Source organism: Zonotrichia albicollis, chromosome 1, assembly GCF_047830755.1.
Source record: "Zonotrichia albicollis isolate bZonAlb1 chromosome 1, bZonAlb1.hap1, whole genome shotgun sequence".
Classification (NCBI taxonomy): domain Eukaryota; kingdom Metazoa; phylum Chordata; class Aves; order Passeriformes; family Passerellidae; genus Zonotrichia; species Zonotrichia albicollis.
This window is the reverse complement of record NC_133819.1, coordinates 112950460-112960674: the sequence shown is the minus strand read 5'-3', so window position 1 is coordinate 112960674 and position 10215 is coordinate 112950460. Positions and strand designations below refer to the sequence as shown.

At 41.0% G+C, this 10215-nt stretch overlaps 1 non-coding gene across 1 annotated transcript; it reads right to left on the bottom strand.

Annotated features, from left to right (window-relative positions):
• Positions 1–3532: 3532 nt before the first annotated feature.
• On the bottom strand, positions 3533–3605 carry TRNAA-AGC (transfer RNA alanine (anticodon AGC)). Its single transcript has one exon. It is a non-coding gene; the product is annotated as a tRNA-Ala (tRNA).
• Positions 3606–10215: the final 6610 nt, after the last annotated feature.

Genomic DNA, 10215 nt, shown 5'->3' with positions numbered 1-10215 from the left:
CCCAAGAGCCAATACTGAAGGCAGCTGCTGCGGTAGCACCTTGCACATCCTGCCTGGGAACCACAACCTGCACCGTGCTGGGGACCCACTGGAGGCGGGAGAAGGCAGCTCCCCTTGCAGAGTGCAGCAGGCTCAGGAACAATCCAAAAGGGCCATGCTGGCATTCACGTGGACATGAGGGGAATGCACACCAAAGCAACCTGCAGGTGAACACACCTGAAAGGAGACACATCCCAAAACGTGTGCCAGGGTAACTGCAGTGGGGGATTCCCAGGAGGACCTGCAGCCCGAGCACAGGCTGCTGCTAGCAGCAGTCTCTAACAAAAAAGCCTGTGACACACACCTTGCTAACCAGTGACAACACCCACATGCTGTCCTTGACATCCTGTTTTAAAAATAATGCTCAGGTTTTTGCTTTACAGCTTATAAAGAGAGAGTAAAACACATTCGCAGACTTCTTGTAGAGATCAGAAAGAGCAATGATGCAAGATGTTTTTCTTCCAGCTAGCCTGAGACTTCTTCCTCAGTGAAGACTCAAATCACAGACTATGTTGAGTTGGAAGGCACCCACAAGGACCACAGAGTCCAACTCCTGGCCCTGCACAGCACCATCCCCTCCCTCACACATAAAATGTTCTGCCTTCCCCACATTTATTCTTTGTCCATTTTAGCCCAATACTGGGTTTGCTCTCTCTGCATACATAAAAATGGTACATCTACTATAGTTATTAGTCCTTCCATTGATTTCTATTTTCTTTTATCAAGTTACTAGTTTTGGCCAGATTTTTGTAACAACAGAAATAAGCAGGAGTTTCAATATTTACACCAAAAGAATTAGAAGTAAGCTTTTCCAGTACAGTGAAACTGTTCCTTAAGCTGTATTTCAATGATCTGTGGAGCTTTCTGTTGTCAAAAACAAGCTGGTTGTAGGGATTCTCTTGTGCAGCCTATTTCAGTATTTTCATAGAAGTAGTAACAATACTGAAAAAAAATAATAATTTGAAAAGTTCTCCTGTACTATAACATCACTGTAGAAGATATTGTAGCCTTGAACAGGAAAAAAAAAAAAAACAAGTTGTCCTTCTCCTATTTTCTGGAATCAAGAGCAGGTGCAGGAGGGCTGTTAGAGACCTTTACACAAGCCTTGCCCACTGTTGTCCATCCATGATGTAACCAGGCTGTGCTCCTACTTGCATGAAGATAAAACCTCCTCAGCTCCAAGGTCAGAAAGAAGCACAATGGCCACCCACTGCCTGTGCATTTATTTTTTTTTAAGATGAATCCTTCTTTTTTGGGTGATTCTGTGCTAACAAGGAACAGCACACCTACAAGTCTTGAGACATGACAGAAATAGAGCCATAGGCTCACCAAACCAAAGCCCACCTGTATTCCATGGGTCTCTGAAAGCAGACAGCAGACTCCACAGTCCATCTGTGTCCAGACCCATCCACTAGACATCAAGGCCTGCATTTAGCAGCAACAAATGTTCTACAATCATGTTGTGAAATAATTTTATTTAAAAGAAGAGTTTCACAGAGTTGACATTTTTGAGTGCAGATTCTACAGATGGCCTTCATGTTACACAACATTGTCTGCAGAGTTGCCATATTATGGTCCCCAAGCTCCATCTCAGCCTGAAAGATTTTCTGAGTAATATTTGGAACACTGTATTGACAAAAGACAACTAAGGAATAATTATTTCCTATTTACAGACTACAACAAAGACATAGCAATATCATCCAGCAAGTTTAGTACAAGTTATTTTACAGAATGAATAACTACCTTGTGTAACTGATTTAAGCATGACATTACAGAGGACTGTAGTGTACATAGAATATCTCTATGCAATTTCTGACACAGAAAGCACAGACAGACTCAGAGTGGTCAGTCCTTTGACATGGGACTCTGGAAACTACTTACCCATTAACAAGTAGTATACTTACACAGGTAGTAGTTCTTTTGAGAGCCAGGACCCTTGAGTCTCTCAAACCTGTAAATTTTTCACAGTATAATTCACCTAAAAAATAAGGACATAAAACACCACATGGGGTGAGCAAAAACCTTTTACTTCTATTCATATTTACACCAAAAGAATTAGAAGAAACTTTTCCAGTGTTTACAAGCTCTAATAGACAGAAGTGCCCCAATGTAAGAAGCTGGGCACAAATGCAATAAAAGTCATTAGTCCTGAGAGCTTTCAGCTTTGTGAGTGGTTGCAGACTGCACCTGAACAGAGCCACACCAAATCCTCTCATTCCATCAGTGCACAACTTGCATTTGATCAGCCAAGAAGAGCAATTTAACTCATTTCCCTTAAAAGCACACAAAGTGTAAGGTGTTATGCAGTAAGAGAAACACAGAAAACACAGAAGCAATAATAATTACAGAGAAGCCTACTGAAGACTCTCATTCCAAGCAAACAGACATTTAAATTATTACCTGAGTCCAAAAGTGACTCGTGATAACACCACAATACTTGTCTCTCCATCAGACTTCATTTTAAGAGGCATCAAGCAGCCTTACAGTCACAATTCCTTGTTTCTCTACAGAATTTTGAAAATACAAGAGAAATAAGCAAATGCAATTTCTGTCCCATTCCATCTAGAAATTAATTCCTTTTTTGTCATGGTCACAGGAAAATCTCCCTTATTTTCTTCACAGGTGCTAATTGTAAATCTATACAGCAGAGTTTCTCCTCCTCCCTTAACATGGAGCCTAATTAATAACTTTTGTTTCCCATTTCTGTTTGCTTTAATATGCGCACTCCCAAGTTCCTAACTGCACAAATTCAATGTACGTGTAAGAAGCACATTCTGCTTGTTTCCTCAGGTATCTCAAACTGGAAGTACAAGCAGTTAAATATCTGAATGAGCCACTAAGAAAATAAAATCAGAATTAAAACAAACAAACCGATCACTAAAAAAAATAATGAAAAAACCAAAAAAAACCTCATGAAGCCTTAAAATGTGCAAGCATAGATTAAAAGATAAAATTTCCATCGTACTTCAGAGACGTGAAAGTTCAGAAGAAAAAGGCACAAGCTCTGGCAGCTGCAAAAGAACTATAGAATGTTCTAGCCCACTCTTTCTAATAAACAGCCTATACAACCAAAACAGAGCAGAAACACTGAGTCTCACTCAAAGCATGAATACAAAATTTTGTTCACTACACACTAAACTATAATATCAAATGTAGAAGTTAACTAATGAATGAACTCATTAAAAATACTTAAGGACCAATCAAAAAATTCCTGATTTCCTTTTCCTAATAAATTTTACATGTAATTTTTTCATTGCATTCAGATGTCAGTAAATTTGATTATTTCACACAAAGATTACATTTTTTTTACTTCCTCTATGCAGAAGAGCACACACCTGATTTTGAAATGAAAAATGAAATATTTAAATCAATATGATCTTTTAAATTTATTTACAGGTTTCTGTACACCATTATACAAGAAAATTTAAGCGTAAATAGGAAAATGTTTCCGAACCCTGCCGTGTGGTTTTTACGACTTAAATACCGAAAATACTGGAGAATGCGGGCATCGATCCCGCTACCTCTCGCATGCTAAGCGAGCGCTCTACCATTTGAGCTAATTCCCCACCTGCAAAAAAAGGTCTTGAAACCAGGATATAGACATTTTGAAATCACAAAAAAACTACAACATAACTACTTTTGACTATAAATTCCTTGTTTCTTGCTGAGTCATTCTTTCCACTCAACAACTGACTGCAGCCCGCAGCTGCGATCATGGGACACGTCTTTCAGCATGCACACTACCAGAATAATCTTATTCATCCTTTTATAGCACGAGTCTTTGTTATTTAGCTAATTTCATACATGAAGCTCTCCAAAAGATCAAGTTACTTAAAAGAAACCAAATGTGTGTTTCTAGGTAAAAAGAAAAAAAAAAAAAAAGCCCTACTTTTATTGAACAACTGTTCCAAATTCAACAAGGAAAACGCACGTTCTTTCCAATTTTCAGGGCATGCACATGTAAAGACTTGTTCAGGAAACGTTTAATAAAGGAAAAAAATGTTATATGCTTGAATGAAACAGAGTTTTACAATCAAAACTTACACATGTGTGTGAGTGCATATATATATATATACATACGTGCACATATATGCATACACACCGCCTGTATATAAATATGTATATATGCACACACACATCTTTTGGAATGTGCCTGGCTTCTCCGAGGTGAGAGTATCAAGTGAAAATAAAGCAGATCCGTATTTTTCTTATTACCTCACCAAACGCACTTCCCTATAATTAATACATTACTTTTACTAGCTTTAAAGCACTGACTTTTTGAAAACTGAACGCACTGGTGCTCACGTGGCTTGACACGTAGTATAAGGCTTATAGCATAGGCAGTGAACACGATGGTGTACGCTCCCTTCCCCCTAAACTGCACCCACAGCCCCGAGCGCCGGGTCCTTTATCACCCCCAAAAACTGCGCCCACAGCCCCTGGTCCTTGACCCCCCCAAACTGCACCCAGAGCCCCCCGGAGCTCGGCTCCCCCCAAAGAGCACCCAAACCCCCGGGGCCCGGCCCCCGCCCCGCCGGGGAGCAGCGATGGCGCGGCCGCCGCGGAGCAGCGGTGCCCCGGCCGCAGGGGCCGCTCCGCGCCCGTCATGGCCCCTGCAGCTGCGCTCCCTCACGGCCTCTGGGCCGCGGCTCCTCGCGTTTGCTTCGCTGCTTCCTCGGGACAGCAGTCTCTGCTTCCACAAAGCCTTTCCCTTGGCGTTCCAAAATCCCCTGCCACCTGCTCCCTGCTCTGCAGTCCCCTCCTTCCCCCAGCTTACTTGCTTCTGCTTCACAGAATTACAGGATCGATTAGGTTGGAAAAGACTTCATAGATCATCGAGTTTAACTTCTGCCTGAACACCACCACCATGTTAACCAGACCGTGCCATTAAGTGCCACATCCAGTCTTTCCTTAAATATCCCCAGGGACAGTGACTCCACCACCTCCACGGGCAACCCATTCCAATGTCTAATCACACCTTCTGTGAAGGAATTCTTTATTATGTCCAAACTAAACTTCCCCTGGCATATCTTACAACTATGTCCTCTTGTCCTCTCCCTAGATGCATGTGAGAAAAGGCTGACCCTCATCTAGCCACAACCTCCTTTGAGGTGGTTGTGAAGAATGACAAGGTCTCCCCTTAAGGAGCCTCATTTTGTCCATGACAAACACCTGCAGCTCCCTCAGCCACTCCTCAAAAGCACATGTGCTCCAAACCCTCCACCAGCTCTGCTGTGTTTCTCTAGACACACCTCAATATCCCTCTTGGTGCAGGGGGCCCAGAACAGAACATGGCACTCAAGGTGAGGCTTCACTGGTGCTGAGTACAGGGTGACAACTGCTGGTCCTGCTGGCCACACTATTTCTGATACAAAAATAATGTGAACACACCTGTAACAACTTCCACATACACGTAACTTGATCAACCCAGGTTTTTTGAGCTGAACCAAACCAAAGTGGCTGAGCTCCGCTTTACATCTTTCCCCTACTTATTTTAACCACAAAGGTCTCGCAGGTGTCTCTGAAACATAAAGCCATATACCAAGCAAGAGAGCTGTGTTTGGTTCTGGTTCTCTGTAGGGTGAGAAGAGTTTACAAACTCCACCTGACTTGTCATGGCAATGTTCACTTCTGCTCTGTCTCCATAAGCTCTCTCTGCTCTTGCACATACAGACGTACTATGTAGCCCATAATCTGCCATTCAGTGAATTTCTGACTGTTGCTTGAACATCTTCATTTACAGAGAAGATTGTTCCTGCACTGTGTCAGCACTAAACCGGACAATGGCTCCTTGCTAAGCCAGGCCACACTGCTCACTCTGCACATGGGAGAAGTTACTCATCCATCAAGTTTAAGCCAAGCCAAGAAGAAATTAAATCAGAGCATGAGTGGAGGTAGGATCACCACCTGACTGGTTTCTAACCAGCCTGGCTTGTTTTTACATCATTTACTGGCTTCTGGTGATGCTGAATCATTTTATGCACCTTAGCCCTGACATGTGATGAATGGCTTGGAGATACCATACGTGCACATCCAGTTGTTCCTGGAGATGGATTCTTTGGCAGGAGGCAAGACAGACTAGGAATAGCTGAAACTAAGCCACTGTCTTTATGTGGCAGTATCCACTCTGTGCTTGACAAGCTTCAGCATTGATTTGTTACAATTTTATGACAGTTCCAACCACAAGAAAATAGGAAGGGGAAAAAAGAATAATGTATTCAGAAAAAAATATAGCTGTCAGTCTTAGAGCACTAATGGTACAAGTGAGAGTAATAATCAGGTACAAAGTAGCTCTGGATTTATGGCCAGCTGTATGTTTAAGCTATACCTGATTTTTTTGCTTGGTTGGTTGGTTTTTTAAAATACTAAAGCTAGTCCTGTCAGAGGTAAACCCAAGAGTTTTGAAGGGCAGGAGAGAGTGATTGATTGTGTATAGTTTTTCAATATTTGGAGAATGTTAAAAAAATTAAAAGCAGCATGAAAATGATGAAACATTTGTGAAGTAAGGAGAGATCTTTGCTGTTTAAATAATTCAATTTTCTATGGCAGCTGCTAGAACATGCACAGGCACTTCAGCGGTTTTCTACTGAAAACACTAGGTGGGAAACTGTGATACAAAATACAGCAGAAATAAGCCACATTTTTTTCACATGATCTTATTTATGAGGCATGAACCACCTTGGATACTCATCTGGGCCTAAAAGCACCTGCTTATTTGATCATCTCTAGGAATTTAGAGTGAGTTAGCTAACCAACACTCATTATTCCATTATTTAGCAGTGATGACAAGGAACATATTTAGAGCAGGCATTCCTGAGTAACTTCCTGGTCAAGTCTTTGGATTAAAAAAAAAAAAAAGTCACCTTATTTTTGTCTTTATCTTCAGAAAAAAACAAAGCTTTCTTCACAGGAAGTTGTTTAGAGATGGCTGGTAACAATTCAAATGCTGTTATGATCTTAAAAGGACTGGCAACTCAAGATTCTGCATTGATTTTGTTTCGAACACCATTAACATTTTTTTCACAGCCTTTTATTTATTTGAGAAGCGTTGAAGTAGCTGTAGTTTTACTAACAACATTTAGCAAAAGAAGAGCTTAAGAGCTACATAAAAACAGCTCAGCCCTTGCTGAAAGAAATCAATTAATTTCTGGTTTTGCCTTATTTTACTTTTTTCAGGAAAAATATCTAGCAACACACAAAAATAGCAAGGTTATAAATGCACAGGAGATGTGTTATTGCCAAAACTTCAGAGACTCCAAGGAACTGAGGAAGAAGTGTGTGAGCTAGAGCACCTTAGCCTACACAGTTTCACCAAGCCTGCTGGTTGGATAAACTAAAGGTGGATTTTACCATTTAATGATTAAACTGCCTTTTCTTGCTAACAGTTAACCTGATGTTTGGTGTCAAAGGTGCAGAAGCTGAGATTGTTTGCAAGACAGGAATAGCTTTTACAGTTGCAAATAACAATTATGTTCTATAATCTCCTTTAAAAGAAAAAAAAAAAAACTGAAAGTGACAAAGAAAGATATACTGCATATCCAAATTACTCAGAAGTTGTATTCTTAGCTGTTAGAAACCATCAGAAATGTGGTTGGAAAATGGAAGTTCTGTCCTCCTTAAACACATATTGATGTACATTTTTCTAAATTGCCTTTGAACCTCCACCCTCAAAGCAATGCCTAGGAAAATGCATGAGCATAAACCCTATAATGAATTTACATTATGAAAAAAAAAATTGGTCCATTTAAAGGCATACACACTCAGCTGATATTCCTGCTACTTACAGCCATTGCATTGGGAAAACTGGGATAAAAATCTGCTTTTTTCAGCATTCCCTTTCCCCCCTGATGATACAGAAGGCAGCTTCAGGGGGACAGAAGAGCTGGCCAACAGGCAGGTGGGTGGCTTTTCTTTAGAACACTTACCTGCCATCCCACAGCTGGTTCATGCATCAGGAGGAGGCACAGCTATGGCATTTCCCTGTTCCCACGATGGCAAAGCTCCCAGCACCGCCTGTCACCGCTCCATCTATAAAGGAATAAAAGCAAGGCAGCAGCTGCCCTGGAGGAGAGAGCTGCCATTGGGGTGGGTGGAAGGTTCTAGCACAGGGCAGGGCACGCTGAGTGCTTGGGAAGGGTGGAGCAGAGCCCTGAGAGGCCGGGAAGGTGGGAACATGTGGGCAGGGGAGCTGTGTCTGCTTTTCTGGCCCCTGGAGCGACTCCGGGCTGAGACCATCGCAAGACAAAGCAGGTGGAGGAGGTTTGTGCACAGCCTTTTACCCAGGGGCTTTCTGGATGTGGTGGTTGTTTTAGTGGGTCTCACAAAATCTAATTTTGGAGTCGTGGGGGTGCTTGTTTGAAGGAGGAGGTGCAGTGGGCAGTGCAGCTTCTCAGCAGAGAGGGTGGTTTTGTGAGTTCTCCTGGGGTTCCTGCTCCTGTGCTGCTCTGCCATGACTCGGGCTCCTGCTCTCCTTCAATTGTTCCCAACACCTCCAACCACACTAATCGTACATTGCATTAGTAAATTTTAATAATTGTTGTTTTCTTTACTGCTGATACTGCTCCTCCAGAGTTCGCTTAATTTGTAACATTGAGCCCAGGAGAGAAGTGGAAGACTCAAATCAGAGGGTAACTTGGGTTGAAGAATTTGTTGAAGTGGTGCTATCCTAAACTTTTTTGTTGTCTTAATTCAGCATGGCTGTGGTGTTTTGAATACACTGTGAGCAGGTAGCTTCGTCAGTGAATGCAGCTCCTCTAATGATAAGTCTGGTTTCTCTTTTCTAGTTTAAAATTATTGCATATCATGGTGGGGTATAAATTTAAGAAAGGAAAGCTGTCAGCTTTCATATGGACCTAAGTAATCAGATGTTAAACAAACACTGAACTTCAATGAGTTCTCTGTATCTTAACCCTGTAGTCTTTGAACATTGCAGCCAAAAGATGCTTTTCAGTTAATTCCTTATAACCTATAGTTCCCTGGGGCTTTTTATAAATAGTTGATTGATTTATTTATTTGGATGAGGCTATTGTTCTTAAAACTACTCTGTTATTCTGGAAAAAAAAAGTCTCATTTAATGAGCATGTAGTTCTGTTCCTTAGTAAAAGCCACAGGATACAGAGATCTGAATCTTCTTAAGTCTTCTAAGCTATGAAAAATCTTCATTCTCACCCTTGTTAATTTGGGCACAAAAAGTGAAAGGTGGATAAAAATTGAAAACATAAAGAAATGGTTTACTATTCTGTGGTAATCCATGGCTTGGAAGAGACACTAAATGAACATGAGGAAAATCTTCTATGTGCTGTTTAGTGACAGCTGATTAGCCAGGTAGCTTAGGCATAGCCAGCCCACATTCTCTGCTATGTGGAATTGTAGGGAATGTAGAGAAAATTGAGATTCTTACAGTGGTGATTTAGAAGACAAAGGTTGCAGATCCAATGGGATTCAGATACAGTCAATCTCATTACTTTTGTAATAACCTTGTTTATTGATATTAGCTGTTAAGAGGGCATTGTACATGTAGCATGATGTTGAAATTTTTTTAAACACTCATTAGGTTAGTAGGGATACAAGGTCTTCCAGAAAAATTGGGAGTAAGTTGTTATGTGAGTCTAGCTATTTTCCTAGGGAAAATATGCATAATCATGTTAATGTATGACTTCCTGTTTCCCCATCTGGAAATAGAATGAAATCTTTGCTAATCTGGACTTCATATGATAACCTTGGTGGAAACCTAAAATCCATAGATCCTTTTAGAGAGAGAGGATGGTAACTTGTATGTTTTCTTGATATTTCAAGTCCCTGATAAAGTTAGAGATTTTACAGGTTGAAATAATGAGGGTGATTTTTATATTGATCCCCAGGGAGATGATTGTGAGCAGCATAAAATGATCTTGCTCAGAGCTGTGCTCTGAGATCACCATCTTCTTATTAGTGCACAGAGAGCAAATGTTAACCTAAATGCTAATATGATAAATAGATACAAAAACCATTTTGGTGTCATACTTCTTACAAAAGCAGTATACTTAATATTAATTATTTTGGCTTTTGCAAGTTTCTGCTGTGGCTGCTAATCGTAACTGAAGGTAGTTAGGATGCCTGGCTAGGCTGATTCTTTGACCAATATTACAGAATTTTGTACTGGTGCCTGACCTCCCAGATGGACTATACTGATTTCCC